The sequence below is a fragment of the Anser cygnoides genome, chromosome 3, assembly GCF_040182565.1.
Source record: "Anser cygnoides isolate HZ-2024a breed goose chromosome 3, Taihu_goose_T2T_genome, whole genome shotgun sequence".
Lineage (NCBI taxonomy): Eukaryota > Metazoa > Chordata > Aves > Anseriformes > Anatidae > Anser > Anser cygnoides.
The window spans coordinates 5,542,014-5,559,168 of NC_089875.1; the positions used below are offsets into that span (position 1 = coordinate 5,542,014).

Consider the following 17,155-nt stretch of genomic DNA (forward strand, 5'->3'; position numbering starts at 1 on the left):
ACAGGATTTGAAATCCACCCAAGAAAACCATTCGCATTATCAGTTTGTATTATTCTGCTCTTGCATTTTAACACCAAGTTTAAACATTAAGCTGCAAGTACAATGCCTTTTTTTTTTTTTTTAAACTGATGCAATTTCTTGGGGGCAAAATCTGATACGGCTGGTCAGATTTCCTGTCAAGCAAAAAAGTGGGAGACATGGGTTTAATTTTCTATTTGTCCAGTAAGCAGATTAAAGCATTACACACCTGCAACAGGGGTTTACAGAGCCTCACTGTGCAAACATCCTGGGTCCTATGCTGTAGGCTATATTAAAACCAATCACTGATGATGGTAGCCAGCACCAGTTTGTGCTAGGTTGCACAGAGTAAAAACTTACACCTAAAAGCCAGCCAATAATTTTGTAGTCCCACTTGACTGAAAACTATTACCACGTGCAGCTCCAATTTTTAGACTGATCTTTACCACTGCAATTAGAAGAATTGCTGAATGCTCATGTTGTTGCCTCTGTTTGAAAAATTGTATTCAACTCCAGGCTCCTCCAATACTGATGTTACAAATGCATTTGGGCAAACAGCATTTTTAACAAGTACGTATAATGCCTAAAAAGAAGTTCCAGAACCGCCATTAGATCTCTGAGTGCTGTAAAACTGAAAAGTGTCAAATAATTTTAAGCACAGCTGAAACATCTTTCTAGATGTATGCTTTGTATATTTGACAGCAATTTCTGCCCAATCTCTCCTATTGCTTTCCTCATCCAACTATGCAGTCTGTTTCTGTTGCCTTTCAGGGAACTAGAAAAGAGAGGGAGGAAACAGAAACAACACAACCCAGATAAATGGGTTTAAAACTGACAGGGATATTCTGTAGCAGACTTCATGTGTGCAGCTGCTTCAGTGCATTTTTTAAAAAACAAAATAAAAAGCCATATATATATGTATGGTTTTGACTTGAGACTGTCCCTTTAAGCAAGCTTTGCTGATTCAGACTATGGCTGTACAGTTGCCAAGGGGGAGGCAGGGGGGAGAGCTCCTGAGTTATGCTCTGACTTAGGAGGTTTACATAGGGAATCCTCATACCTAGAAATAACACCAAGAAGCACATTTACATTTTCGCTGGAAGACTGGTGTCACAGATTATACGAAAACAGACTGCTTGATAAATACTCTGTATCAGACTATACTTCTAAAACCGAACAGAATGGAACCTCGCTACTGCTGGGCTATAAATCAAAACTGGATCTGTTCCATAACAAAGGTATTAAAGACAATGGCCTCTAATACTGCATGACACGTCAATCTAAGCAGAATGAGCAGTGCTTTACTCCATACATTAAGCTGCACGCCTGGGAGTTTGCTCTGCTATAGTATGTGCATGTCCCTGATTTACTACATTCTGATTTGCAATTCAAGGTCAAGAAGTAATTTACCAGAATCCCTGTTAACACACATGCTGCTAGCTTCTGTAAGCCCTCTTATTACACTAAAATAGTCTCAACAATTGGAATATAAAAATATAACAAATTGTCTTAATCATGCTGAAAACTGCTTTATACCTTTAGACACTTCAGCATATTGAACTGAACAACATGGATGCCATTTCTTTTTAACTTACAACACTCAATCGCATAGTTAAAAACACTGTGCTGCAGTATATTATCTCATCCAAAGTACCAATGAATGGTCACCAGCCAGGTCAAAAGGAAAAAAAAAAACAAGAAAGAGGGAATGCAATATATGCCATAAAATAAATAATTCAAGGATAGTCCCTGCCCCAGAAACCTTGCAATTTAGGGCAAGAATAAAGAACCCTTAAGGGATCGTACCAAACCTACGTAACATTCCTGAATTCCCCATACTTTAAGGGCTCAAACTGCAAGTATGTGTTGCAGAAGATTGTTGTGTATCCAAGTATTCATAAGAGAATGAACTGTCATGTCAGGCACTACCATGACAGATAAGAGAGATATTGGAAAATTATCATAGTCAGACCACCAGAGGTGGGGTGTGTGTGCAAGACACTGTATTTAACCCAGATCCTGGCCTGGAACATAAAGAAATGTAAATTTAAAAAAGTTCTCACTACAGCCAGATACACCTATGTCCAAACAATACAGGAAGAAAAAATGGGGCAAGACTCCGGAATTATCACACAGCAAAGAAACAGCCTTCAAGCTGGGCCTTATCCTTCCTACGCCACAAAAGTCTACAAGCTCTAACCTTCAGCCCAGTCCTACAGTTAGGAAACATGTTTGTCTTGAGCCAACTTTTTGGATATACATTTCATTTTAGATGGAATAATTTGACCTTCCTTGGATGTATACCAAGGAAATTGTCAAATTCAGTTCTGAAGCCAAATGAAGTACTTCACCTGCAAAACACACAAACTGATGTAATCATATCTCAAGTTCTGAAGGGTTGCGATGGTGCAGGTGCAGCATGCTGCACCCGGTTCAGTTTTATTTCTCACAGATGGCATGCCTCCTTTTAGTTCCTGAGTCAAAGCCCAACGTAGGTGCCAGGAGGGCTCTGCTGGTGGAGGGGGGTGCTGCCCTTTACAACAGGTGAAGTAATATAATCATCATTTCTGATCATTCAATATACTACACACTTTTCAGATTTTGGTTCTGTCTTTGTCAGGTCTAATTTCAAGAGAGGAAAAAAATGAGGAGCCTCTTTTTATGCTTTATCTATTGGGTAGAATAGCCTTTTCTTTTACTCCCACTCTGTCTTCTGCTTTGCTTCCGAGTATTATTAAGCAACTGACAGCTTTTTAGAGGTAGCAAGTAGACCAGTACAAAATAACCATAGAAATAATATACTATAGCACCACTGATACAGCATATCAAAGCAGTCAGCAGACAAGCGTCATCCAAGCTTCACTAATACCTTGCAAGGTGACAAAGTCTCTTTCTAAAGACGGGAAGCTGAACAGAGGGGAAAAATTAGAGTGACTTACTCTAACTTTTGCCAGGCCAAAACACAGTCCCAATGACAGCACAACACTGGCATCATTGAGCTAGACATGGTCTACAGAGCCACTTGCTGTATTAATGTTAAGAAGCAGGGTATATAAATTTTATCAGCTCTTCAAAGATCATCTCACCAATCCTTACCTCATGGGCTTTGCTCAGAATGAGCTGTGCTGAGAACAGAACAAATCATGTCTCCACTCATGTACCCCTCATACGGTAATTTTCCTCTATTATTATTTTCCCTTTTAACAATGAAAAATAGACAAGTAAGTAGACACAAACAGTTTTGGCCTATAAAACCTGCAGATGCAGAAATCTAGCTGTGAAGGAATTACAATAAGAGAACAGATAAATTGGAACAGCTTTCTGAGAGACTTCTTAGCTGAGGCACAAAGTGATTTGGAAATGAATACAAGGCTCACGTTGACTTAAGTTACATGGTTGTAACACGCACGCTTTGTCAATAGACATTGCTGAACATAAAGAGAATTTTGGTTAAAAATTTTGTTTCAGTCATTAAGAAACATGCTAATTACCAGCTGAACTGCAGACTATCCAGCTAAGCAAAATGTGACCTGTCAAAGCCTTTAAGACAACATTCTTCAATTTCTAAAAACCTGAGAGGTTATGATACTTTGAAGAGACGGAAAGAAAAAAGATTTGTCCACTTTCAGTCATTTTTAAATAAAAATTCCTTTCTGTGTTTTAAAAATAACTATGAAGTATCATCTTTCCTTCAACTTCTACAAAAGAGAAAAAGACAGCCAGGAATTTATTTGTATTTCATGTGTAGAGAAGGACCTGTTTGTTTTTTTTACTGAAATGAGTTGGTTTCTTAGTTATTGAGGGATTCCATGAAATTTTGAGGGCTTACGAAATTAAGCAATATGACACCAGAAAGCCATTATCATTTAAAGTACCAATTATTTTTAAGGAAGAGATGTACCTTACATAACAAATACCACAGGTTTACAAGGTACCACCTTTCAGATATAAAGTTTTAAAGCTCTTAAAAAAACTGACATCTTGCTCTGATAATTACTACCTCTAAAATTTGAAGAAAGGCTTTGCCTTTCATCTGAGAGCTGTGGAAACCAACACCTTCATGATCCAAGTTATGGTTAAAGTTTCAAATTAGTCATGAAGGTCTTTATTGTACTTCAGTGCCACTAAAAGGCAGGAGCTATTCTTTTAGATATTGGCCTCTATTAAGAGAATGGAAAAAAATGAAGTAATTAAAAAACTAAGTCTATGAAAATTTAATGTAATTTTACATGACTAGTTTTTTTTTATTATTATTATTTTGCTGCATTAAGATTGTGTCTTGTAGAAAAATCCATTAAAAATGGAAGAAAGAAAGTTAAATGAAAATACACAGCAAACGTTCTTACACTAAATTACGGTGGTATGGAGCCAACTTCTCAGAACTGTATAATGTAACAGTTAATACAGCAATGTAATTCTCTGTTATTTCTACCTGTGAATTTCAAGATCTGTTTTTCAGTTTTCAAGAGTCATAAAGTAATCTCCACATTGCTCAGCACCTGAATCATGGAAAACTACTCACCGTATCAATCATTTGATGATTCAAAATTACCTGAAGAACTACCTGTATTTCTTTCCGCATAATTTCAGATCAATTTAATAGATGTTTTTAACATAGCAAGCATCTGAGAGCTTGGATTATATCTTTGTTTTCACAATATTCAACCTCAATTGTTCTGTGGGGAGGGGAGGTGGTTATGCTAAATTAAAGTGAGCAGTGTCTCATCAAGGATAAAATAGAAGCATAACCAGGATGAGAACTGTGAAGATTACAGGGCACTATTTAAGCAAGCATAACTAAAACAAAGATACATAAATTGAGCGTGTACGTATTGATAGATTGACTCAGTTTAGAAAACTGAAGTGCTACAAAGATGATAAAGTCCTCAGCAGCTAAGCTCACTATTTGTTGTTTTTGTTTTTAAATTACCCTACTTTACACCAACTCACAGCTACTCATGTAAGTATTGCTTTCATCTCAAATGTTTTTTTTTTTTAAATACAAGAGAAGTTTACAAAATAAATGTGTTTGTATAGCAGAGAATTACTACAAACATATACTTTCGATTTCCCCACACTTAGGATTACATTTGCATTACACAAGGCCTTTAGCTCATTGTAGGAAGTTGTTAGAAACTAACACAAGGATCTAAGCAAAATCTGGAAAGTACAATTTACCTTCCATTTTCAAAAAAAAAGAAAAAAGAAAACAAAACCACCAACTGAATAAGCAAACTGGTGATCTGTTACCATAGCCGAGAGCAACAACACGTTAATTTTTCTGGGGCTGCAATTTAGTGAAAGGAACAGCACTGAAAGTGAAGATGCAGTAGATAAATGGTGATTGAGGTTTTACACACAACCTGGACTAGCTGATAAAGGTTTAAGTAGTGAGCTGGGATTCCCCTATCAACCCCAATTTGCAGTGCAGACTTCATTAATAAAAATTCTTGTAAACGAACTTAAGCAGACTAGCAGAAATTAAGATTTATACCCTCCATACCAACTGAATGAAAACACGCAGTAGGAACAGCAACACTCAACACAACTCCATAGTAATGTTCATAAAGCTTAAAAGAGAAAAACAAAATGCAGAAGACTGATACAGCTGTTTCCTTTTCCTGTCCATCTAAGCGCCTATGCATCTTTACTACCAGTTCACTGAAGAGAACTAGAGTGATTATCAGCTGTCTTCCTTTTCCAAAGTAAATGTTTACTAACAGCTAAATCTGCAAAAAGAGACGTTTGGGGTACTCACTCCTATGCACACAATCCGTGCACCCGTTCACAAAAGTACCAGTACAGGTTACCAAGGTCATCAGCAGTACATCAACTTTTTAACTGGATTTGCCTCAGAGACTGTTAAATGCCATATGCTCCTTCCAAGGTGTCAGCCTTCATTAATTCAACAAGGGATGAGATGGCAAAAACTCACATAAAAGCAGTACAAATACTTCTTCCATTACCTGACACAAAGGCCAATTTAGCTGCAAGACATTTTCTTGTCTAAAGATACACACACGAAACAGCACACAGTTACAAACCACTGTTATATGACTTCAAGTTAACCTTATGCTCTCATCAGGATATCTCAAAGGAGACCATTCTATCATATACCACCTGTTGGGCAGGCTAGGCGTGTGTGCACATTCTACTACTTTCAGTCTGCGAAGGAGGTAGGGCAGGGGTGGAAGAAAATGAAAAAAGCACATGGGGCCAAACATGCATAACGTTTTAGGATGCAGCCAAGTAGATGAGGGACTGCCTGAGGTGTGCAGTGTTAAATGAACAATACATGAATGCAGGGAAGCAGTAACCTGTACAATTAAAAAGCTGCCCATTTTGTTCTGACCTGGGCAAAGGCTTTCTAAGAAGTTACTTCTGTTCCGTGCCACCTGCTATAGTCACAGGTCAACAAACGCCTGTATGTGTTTCATAGCTGAAAAACTGCACATCAGCAAAAAGAACAGCCAGACTGCTAGATACTGCCAGATGTGAAGGGTTTGGAAGCAATTGCTGTACTGGTTCAACCGAGGCAGAAAGAGATCACAAGACGAACAGACCCTCCACAGGGGAAACGTGACACAAGGGCTACCTCTCCTCATTTCAGAGCAAGCAGAAGCAGCTACAGCTAATGTGGGGGGCAGAATATGGCACCACCATCTCCCCAGGATAACGAGCAGCAGCTGAATCTCCTCCCCACTCAGGCTGCCCTGTTTGAGCCCTCCGTTATTCTCCCAGGTTGCAGCTCTGCCGTCTCCTCCATACACCCACCTTCTGCTTCAGCATGGGAATTCACCAATCAAAGCAGATAGCTGCATCATGTGAGGGCTAGCAGACAGGCTGAGGGAATTTCCGAGAGCTCCCCTGCACCTGCAGCATACACGGATGCAGGAGATTTCCAATGTGAAAATTACAAGCTGAGCCGCGATGTCAAAATACTCACATTAGCTGCAACTAACAGCTCTTACGCCAGACTGCAGCACCTCATTTGCAAGCTGCTCTGATACACCTGCAATCACATTCCATCTTCCCTTGTTGTTTAGCATATGACAATTATTCTGAGGCGTATTTTGTAGAGAAGTGGTACACAAATAACAGACTGTAAGACCAGAAAGAAATCATTACTCAGTCTATTCTTTGCTGATGTCAGGCGTGCAGTACAGTTCTCTGCATCCAGCAGGGAGACCAATTAATCTGCACCAACCCTCAAGAGCTATATCTAGAGGAAAAAAAAATAAATTTAAATCATGCAACAGCCCGTCTGCCTTACAGTCAAGGTTTAGGAACAATACATAGTCCATTTGATCAGCAGACCTTGCCACACAACCTCTCCTTTCACAAAAATATGCTCTATTGTAATTTCTGCAAACAAACCTACCCGGAGTTTCTCAGCCCCTCCCCCTTCTTCTTCAAAACCACTGTTCCTTCCCTGATCACAGTCCTTCACAGAAGTGATTATACCAATTCTGTTTGGTTCAGTAAATCATGTCAGCCTAGCCAGACCAACCATTCCATGACTCCACTTCATACATCCCAATATGTCATTTATCTTCTATTTCCACTCACTTTTCTGAGAAGGACTCTGGATGAATTAGAGTAATGTGCCCTTATCATGTCTGTGTAAGGAAAAGAGCAACTTGCATGAAGGTATTAATATTGAAAATTGCTTTAAAAAAAAAAAACTTTCATCCTAATTTGAGTATTTCAAAACAAGTAGGCTCTTACTGTAGCTGTTAATTCTGTTTCCTTCCTATGTTTCCCTTTAGCAGCTGCAGCAACAATATAGATGTCTAAAGGCTGCGATAAGGACAAGCGTCTTGGATCCAGAACATAGCCTCAACTAAGAGGAAACTAGAAAAAAAAATAATGAACGTCAAACAACATCTCAGGTAGGAAAACCAAAAAACAAATGTGAGAGAGACAGCAATTTCAAGCACAGGAAAGAAGAGTGCTAGAGGAAAAAAAAAAAAAAAAAAAGAGGAACAGAAAATCTCTTACAGTTTTGGAATGAAGGCCTAGAAGATCAAGGAGGAAAATTACCACTTTGACATGAGAAGCTCTTTCATCCAACCTATCTTGTTCAAAACCACAGCTTACATTTCACAGGCCTTCCTTATTATTTTCCACAACATCACATTGTTCACAGGATCACAGAAACTAGATCGCTGGAATCCAAGAGATGTTTCTTACTAACCTTTTAAGTCCTTACTCTATTTGCTCCCTTTGTTAGTCACTAACCTCCTGACTGCTCACTTCCAGGCTGCAGGAACATGTGTGCCTAACTTCAGTATAGATGTTGTTAGAAAAAGAAATCCATCTACAAGTTCAAGAATAATGCTCTTCAATAGTGCTCTTCAATACCTTTTTCATACCAGTTTCCTCCTCACCAAAATGCACACAAATGTGGATATAGTTGGATATCCAACTTTCTCAGATGGCATAATGATAGACCAGATATAATATGTTTTTATACAACTCTGATAGGTGGATTACACCTGTACATTTTTTCTCTTCATATTTTCATATCGTATTGCATAAAAAATGCAAGCAAAGGCCTAGATTACAACATTTCAAAGAAATGAACGATCTATCAATATAACATCTTAAAAGGAACAGTGCATTCAACCTGACCAGTTACTCTTGAACCTAACCTTGAACCTACATCTTAATAGATCTTCTTGTGGTCATCTAAAGTTATCTCACAAAGAAAGTCAGAATTTGAGAGCCCCAAAGTCAACTGAATAGAAACAACTTTTTTCAAACCTAGGAGCTGTGAACTCAGTTGCCTAGAACTCCAAGTTATTGTTACTGGTTAAAGAAACAAGCTCTTGATTTGAGAAAAGAACAAGCCCTTAATTGTCGAAGCATAGAGTTTCATCATCGTTGTGGTAAAATAATAGCTTCCATGTGAAATGAAAAATAAGGCCAAAACTTTAGATATATGACAGCTGCCAATTACCTACTTAAACCATGTTTCTTAACAAGTAGAAGCAAGAGGAGAGATGCAACATCAAACTTTCTGGTTATGGAGCAGAACTGCTATCAGAGAGCACGCAGCAATTCCAGAAAGTCAGATTATGGATTCACCTCCTCATTCAATGAGTTGGTTACAACACAGGAGGACAAGTGAAACCTCTCCATCCCTGTAGCTACGGGCTGTGTGATCTCCACTGTCCCACAACCAGCTCTTGGCCATTGGTGGGATAGGATCAATACAAGTAGCTGGCAATGGAAGAGAGCAGGAAGCCGCAGAGAGGTCAAAGTAAGGGCCCAAGTGGCCACAGAAACCTAAGCTGCGAAAGAGGCAAGTGGCTTTACCTAGCTGGAGACCTCACAGTTTTCCCTTTTCATGAGCGACAACTGCACTGATCCCTGGAACAGGTTTCCTTGCACAGAAAAGACAAACTGGTGCTTCTTAGAACTCCAAAGGTAAAACAAAGCTTTACAACCACTGACAAATACCGTTCATCAAAGCCTAGTAACACGCCAAACAGGCCAGTATGACTTTGTAACAGGCTGCCTGATAGCTGGGCTCTTCGGTAGAAAAGAAGAGAGTTTTGTTTCATTCCTTCCCTCTCCAGAAATCGATAGCCTTTTGCTGTTGCCTGGGTGCAGATTTAATGAGTTCTTCATTGAGTGGATGATACCTAGATATTGCACCATCCTATTAACAGCAGTAACAGCCTCACCGGAGAATGCCTTGTATAGACAAACTGACAAAAGAAACCACAGCACCTCACCACCTTACATAAGGCTGATATAGGTCTTCAAAAGGAGGGAACACAACTATTGGTTTTCCTCCAAGATCCCAGCAGCAACATCCTCACAGGTATAAGATCAGCCCAACATCCAGAAGGCTGCTGGAGAGGAATCTCTGAAGCCATAATAGTGCTGCTCCATCGATTTCTGTGCCTCACATAACCGCCCAGAATCATACTGCCCTGAAAGTACAGAGTCCTGGCATTAACACTACAAGAACAGCTGTGAAAGGGCCATCCTGATACTCCTACTCAAGTTGTAGCTCTGTTCTAAGCACTCAGATGTATCAGCACATCCTTCTGGAACCTGGAAGTTACTGCTGGCATTGTTAGTTAGACTCTGAGCCATTCTGGAACTGTTGTCTTCCACAGTTTCATAAGCCTCTTTATCCATGTTTAGAAAATTTCCAGAAACCTCTACCTTAAAGAGATGGGTAAGGAACAGTGAGATAGATTTTTACAGCTTAATGTTCAGAGTGAGAGCATAAGCAAAGCCTGTCCCTTAACATCAAAGCACAATATTTTTGGTATTTATATCGGCATTGCATATATTCAAACCCACTAGAGGTCAGATCTTTGGAAATACAAGTCCAATACCACACATCAAAGTCAAGCCTACACATACTTTTAGTGCAGCAGCAAGAGTACCATAAAGCCTGCTCCCAGAAAGTCCCACTGAATAAAATTCATCTGAGCCTTTGATGCATGCACTTAAGTCATTTTGTTGTGATAAGTACTACACATGGGTCTTTCATAAAAATATGATGTCCTAAACAGTATAATAATAGAAATAATCAAACAACAACAAAAAACACCACCAACAAAAAACATTTGAAGGGTTAATAGCCTGTCATAAATATCTCCGTCATGTACAACCTCTGATGACGTTAAAGAGTCTTCCCAAAACTGTACATATGACACATCTTGCAAAATCAGTAAATGAACTCAAGCTATCAAGTTTGCAATACTCGAAGCGGCACAATGCACCTATTTATTAGAGAATGGAACTAAGCCCAGGCTACTCATTAGCCACCCTGCAAATAATGCTTATGCAACCTTTCATAATGATTCCCACCAACAACCATCCAGAGATTTTACGAATTGGAAAATTTCGGTTCTAAACTAATTTACAACAATTTTCTGAGTCTAATGGGAGAGATGATTAAAACTACAGAGGAAACCAGTCTTCTCCAAAAAAATCAATGAGGTATCAGTTTTCATAACTAGTTACTCTTAGGTGAAATGCCTGGATTAAGTTTTTGTTCTCATTTTTAAAATTCTGATAAGCATTCCTCTGTCCCTTTTCTCCCTTCCAACTAGAAAAGGGATTAATTCAATTTTAAGAAAAATATGAAAACAGCAGTCTCAGACTTCATTCTTCTGCAAGTTACAAACAGGAAGGAACAGCAATTGAGCTGTTAAAACCACTGAGGGAAAGTAAACCACAAAACAATACAAGTAGACCACTAAAAGTGACAAGTTAAAAAATGAACAAGAAAGACAAAATAAGTAAACTCAAAGTATGGAAATTATAATCCTAGAAGTTTTCAACATAGCATACGCAAATGTTGCAAAAATAAAGTCATCAATTCCTACAAAGCTGTAATAAATATTTGACAGACTAACATAGCCCCAAGTTCACCATCACAGTCAGATATTACTGGAACAAATGGCCAAGTCTGCAGCAGAAGTCAGCAGCATATACCAAGCCAAAACAACTCACCATTATTTTAGAAAAATAGGAAAGCCGAACACAACCAGTGATTTTGGGTGGCACAAAATAAGAAGGTATTTCCTCTGTCAGTAAGGGAAATTCATATGAAATCTCTCTTCCCCCCTTATGGTCTTTACCTCTTCCCTCTCAAGGTTCTTTATTCCCTGCACAGTAAGAAAAAGCAGAGTGTACGTTACGCATAAATTCATGACAGAAAAAGCTGTTTTAGAACAAAGCTCCTCTGCGTGGGTGCATGTCTATAAAATAATAGGCATTGTTACTCAACCATGTACGTATCCACATCCAGCAATCAAATCAGATCCTAAAATTTTATTTTGACAGCTACATGCAGTTATATTCTCACCAGAGGTTTAACTTTCACATTAATACCTGGTTTTTAGTGCTATCATCAACAGATGAATCAAAATTGACATTTGAAGCTAGAGTGGTATTAATAGGTGGGAAAGGAATTCTCATCCCTGAAAACTGTAATTTATTTTAATTACTTTACAAAGTTACCAGTTTTAGAGAGGAATAAGTCTCTTCCCAACTCACATTAAGGAATAATCTCTGTGTAATACAAAATCACTCAGCTCTACATAACAATAATTATTTTGTGGAACACACCAATATTAGATACCCTTCATCCAGAAAAAGCCTGTAAATACTGTCGACGTTACACTTTCAGAAGTTAGAGAAAATACTGTCAGCTTGCTACAACTCCTCAGGTAAACGACAGAATACAACCACCAACACAAGCATGTTATGAAAGAATCTGCTCCATCCTTTCGCAGAATCAGAAATGCAACATTTTCTCCGCGCTCCATGTCAACTCCGTGTATTAATTTGAGAATTCCACAGCGCAACACCATGTGAAGCTTGAAAGCCCAAACATTATTTAAGCATTACGAGAGTGTTTCACAGTTGAATATAGATTTATGCTGTGCAAGACTTGGATTCCGGGTAGCCCTGACTGCCAGTCTTTCTTATGGATGCATCCCCATGGGCACTTTAATGTTATATAAATTCTCTCAGAGATAAAGATTATTTGATAACTTTCCAAAATCATTCCTCTTCGAGAAAGCATTACCTAACAAAGACGCATCACACACTTCACAAACAGATTAGATTCCCGGGCTTCTACTACATGCTAGCATGAAAGAATACCTGCCATTTATTTTCAGATCTTCAATAAAGAAGAGGGAGGCTGGCTAACTGTAGCTGGAAAGGATAAACAGCATTAAGTAACAGGTGTCTGACCGCACATATTTCAAAACCACGCATCAAACAGGGTGCACTGCCTTGGTGGCAAAAGGGAAACATTGTTTTGCACCTGGCTTTGGAAGTTACCACTGAGCAAGCGGCTTCAAAAGCCTGCATCTACTTCACACACACACACACAGGCAACCCAGGCACTCGTATCCCCAGAGACCTTTCATTTCATCTGGAAGAAAACAAACAAAAACCTTCAAAGGTGAGCCTTCTTCCAAGAAGGAGGAAGAAAGAAAAAAAAAAAAAAAAGAAAGAAAGAAAACACCGCAAGAAAGTTATACTTAACTCCACAGAAACATTTGTCAAACCGCCCAGCCCTGACAAAATCCGGATGCTCTGAAGGAACTACGGCGAGCTGCACAGCTGGCAGCGAGGATGAGGAGGGGAAGCGCCCCCACGCACACAGCGACAGCCACACGTCGGGCTCCGGGGCCGGGGACCGAGGCTGAGGGGACCCGGGGGGAACCAGGGGGGACCGGGGGAGCCGCCCCGGGCGGAGCGGGGAGCCCAAGGTTACGGCCCGGGGCGGGCACAGCCGCTGCTGAGGAACGACGTGGTGCTGCTGCCGGCACCCCAACGGTCACCCCCCAACGGTCACCCCCCAACGGTCACCCCCCAACGGTCACCCCCCAACGGTCACCCCCCTCAGCGGTCGCAGCGCGCACGCAGCCCGCCGCCGCCTTTTACCTCAGCCGCGCTGCGCAGGGTGGCCGCGGCCGCGCCGAGGCGCCGACCTCCTCCTCCTTCCTCCTCTTTCCTCCTCCTCCTCCGCACACTGTGCTTGTGCGAGTGTGTGCAACCCGCCCGCCTCGGAGCGGCGGCTCCCGGCTCCTCCTCCCTTCCCTTTTTTCCCTTTTTCCTCCTCCTCCTCCTTCCCCCCCCGCCCGGCGGCCCCGCCGCGCCCGCCTCAGCCCCCGCAGCGCGGAGGAGGGCGGCAGGGAAGGGGGAACCCCAGCGCCGCTTGGGCCGGCCCGGCCGCGATGCACCGACCCCCCCCCCCCCCTTCCCTTCTTCTTCTTCTTCTTCTTCTTCTTCCTCCTCCTCCTCGTCCTCCTCCTCCTCCTCCAACGCCCAGGGCCGCGGGCAGCGCATGGCAAGTGACGCCGGGCTGTGTTTTGTCCCCGTGTCACCCACGCGGCTGTGTCTGGCCAGGCCCCCGCACCGTGTTTACTACGGGGCTTTTAAGGGTGTGAAAGAAATCTACACCCCCACCCCCCCCGCCACCGGTCTGGCCTCTGTAGAGTTTGGCGCAGAACGCGCTGCTGGGGAGAGAAAGGATTGTTTCAGAGGTGGCTGGAGGGTTCCCCGGTTCTCTCACGTTGAAAGGAAATTGAGGCTTACCGACCCAAAAAGAGGCAGGAGACGACCGTCTTGAGTACAGAAACACTCCTCAAAGAAAGGGGCGAGAGCCCCTTTTAGCTCTTCTGTGAAAATCTCAGGGCCTGGCAGTGCTTTAAATCGTGCTGTGAGGTCAGCTGCCTTTTTTTTTTTTTTTCCTTCCAATTTTTGTCTCCAAATTACAGTTGGACTACTTGAGGTTTATTTGAAGCGAGCGGCAGCTCAGCTTGCTCGCCCTGCGTTGAGCCTCCTCTAAGTGCACATGCGGTCAAGAGTGTGGGATTCCCTCTCCAAATACCAGCCAGCCAGCCCTCTCACAGCTAGCAACTGACTGAAAACCACTGCTGTGGCGTTGTCCATGTAACACCCTGTCCCTTGTGCTCCTCTGTTTGCTGTCATTGTGTGCCTGGTCTCAATTTTCTCTCTCCCCTCTGGCTTTATATGAGAAGTCTTTACCTCCGCATCAAGAAAAAACATAAACACCCACAAAGACAAACAAAGTGCTGAGTTTTACAGCCGGAGCAGGTTCCCATCTGTTTTATCCTACAGCTCGCCCTCTTGGACTTTATTGTTAGTGAACTGCCAAGTTTGGCCACCTGGGGCTTCCAGCCTGGCCACCCCAAAGTTCCACCAGCACCAGGAGCTGGTGACAGCACTCAGGAGTAAGGAAGGGTAGCCAGCCATGGCTGTAGAAGTTACCTGGGGTAAACTGAGGAAGCAGTGGATAAAAGGCTGAGGAACCAAGTGGAGAAAAATCAACATACTTTTCTTAGACTGTCATAAGGGTGTTGAATTGCCACGAAGTACCCCCCAGCCTGGTAACACAGTGCCCAGAGCTTCCACGGGCAAATGACAACGTTTATATTATGCTATACCATAAACTATAAAAATCTAGCTTGGAACAAGAGCGCTGTTGGCACTAGGTGCTGTACCAGGATGTGATAAAAACTATTCTGCCTCTAAGAGCTGAGACAGTGCTCCTGGAGCTGCCATGGAGAAGTGAAGAGGTGATGAGAACAACAGCAATGATGACATGTGATTTCAGGGACTGCCTGTCAGCACAGCAGGCCTTCCAGCTGAGGGGTTTCTATAATTGAGGTAAGTGTTATTTTAAGCAGATGTTCTTATTTGCTTATGTCTACTCAATTAGAAATTCCTCACAGGCATGGTGGTGGTTGCAGGTCTTTAGAAATATATGAAGGGGAGCAAGCCTGCAGCTAAGGCTTAGGCAGGGCATATCATGCAAAAGGAAGAGTGTGGAGGAAATGACAAAGGAACTGGAATGAGAAGCACATGAGCTTGATGGAGGCCAGTATCACTGGCAAGGGTAATGGGATCAAGTTAACACATAAGATGGAGGAGCAGTGATTATATCCATTAAGTTCAGAAGGCATGAGCTTGAATGTGAAATAGACGCGGGGCTAGCAAAGAGTTCTTTGTTTGGGTTTCTGGAAGTATTGATTCCTGAATAATTGAAATGGACACATTTGTTGGTATACTTATGAAAGTATATGAAAACTTCTTATCTTTTTTCATTGCTGTTGTTTTGCTATTGGGCTGCATGTACGTTAGTTATTATAAAAGACAAAAGTATTAATTACTATTATTTTAATTCCAGTGAGGATTAACAGCTTACTCACTAGCAAATACTGTTTGACTCCCTCTAGGAATCCCTGCATGGTTTGAGTTCAGACCTCCAGAGGTTGTAATGTCTGTAAGCATAGACACTATTATTCTGGTTCATAATGCTGTCTGGCTCTTCTCATAATTTATCTCCTTCACCCCCAAAATGGCTTCTACATGATGATACTCCATCACTGACTTTTATAAGGCTGCCTGTCTGTGCAAGGGGATTTTATTCCAGGATAAAATTCAGGCCTATTGTCTTCATTTTTGTGGTTTTAAAAAGTTGTAGCAAAATACAAGGACTTGAAATGTTTGGGTAACTACATGAAACGCAGACAAGTAGTAGCACCTCAGAATTAGTGAAAGTAGAGTTTCTTTACAAAAAGCCTTTCTTTGTTCTTACATCGTCTTTCCCTTTCCAATGTCATCTCTGTGACCTGATGTCTCTCATTCAGTGAAAGAAGGGCAGTCTTCACAGGAACGGTCGTCAGGACTGTGACTCTACAAGAAAACTAGAGATACTGACAATGGCAGTTTTAACAGCAAGAGAACTTCACATTAAAAGGTTTTTAAAGTTGTAGGAAATAAGGCTATAGGAAGGGTCCGGGACTCCCTATGCAGCCTTAAGTGGTAGGGTCAGGCCTGCAGATCAAAATCAATTCCCATGTTGCAATTTTCATTGTGCTACATCTCTGTTTACGGACTTGAACTTCTAAACACACTGCAACGGATGACACTTTCATCCTTGCTTCACTGATATCCACCTGACTTCAGCAGCACTTTCAAGAAATTGGAAGAAAAACTCAATGTAACTAAGCCACTGAGGAATGAGTTTGGAGTGAACGTGAGAACCTCAGATTTTACAGCTAGTTCTTAGGTTGACTTGCTGTGGACAAGATACAGCTATTCCGTTTCTATTTCTTCCTGGCAAAATATTGACATTTCCTTCATTAAGAGTGCATGGCAATACAGAACGCTGTTTGTCAGTTATGGCTTTATAAATAGTACATATAAAATATGTGAATGCTAAAGATTACATGCTGGTGGCTTAGAACGAAGATTTAGGAAAAGGCAAACTGTGCTAACAATTCACATCAATTAAAAACAAAATGCCACAGGGAACTCAGAAAAAATCTAACCTCTGAAGTGATTAGCTGAAACACACAGAATTTAATATAGTTTTCTCCATTAGAGGTAGCCAGCCACATCACCTGATTGTGTTGGCTAAAAACTACATCTGTCCTCGGAGAAGCTAGCTCAATCTGAAATCTTATTTCCAAAGACATTGCCTGAAAAGTTGGTAATGTCACTTGAATCTTTCACTTTTATTTCTTACTTGATAAAAGGGTGCAGGACACTTCACATTCACAAGCTCACTATGTATGAGAGTATCCACGCAAAGGAGCTTATTCTGCATTTTATTTTC

The 17,155-nt window shown here is 41.2% G+C and overlaps 1 protein-coding gene across 9 annotated transcripts in view; it reads right to left on the reverse strand.

The window, feature by feature from the left end:
* The window catches only part of PLCB4 (phospholipase C beta 4), a 202,001-nt gene extending 188,355 nt beyond the window's left edge, over positions 1-13,646 (reverse strand). For 2 of the 9 annotated variants that reach the window (XM_013182089.3, XM_048060784.2), the window contains exon 1: positions 13,052-13,389. The gene's annotated coding sequence lies outside the window, so the exon portion shown is untranslated. Of the gene's footprint in view, positions 1-7,746; positions 13,020-13,051; positions 13,390-13,452 lie in introns of those variants that run through there. The other 7 variants (XM_013182090.3, XM_048060777.2, XM_048060776.2 and 4 more) reach the window with 5 other exon arrangements.
* Between the last annotated feature and the right edge of the window lie 3,509 nt (positions 13,647-17,155).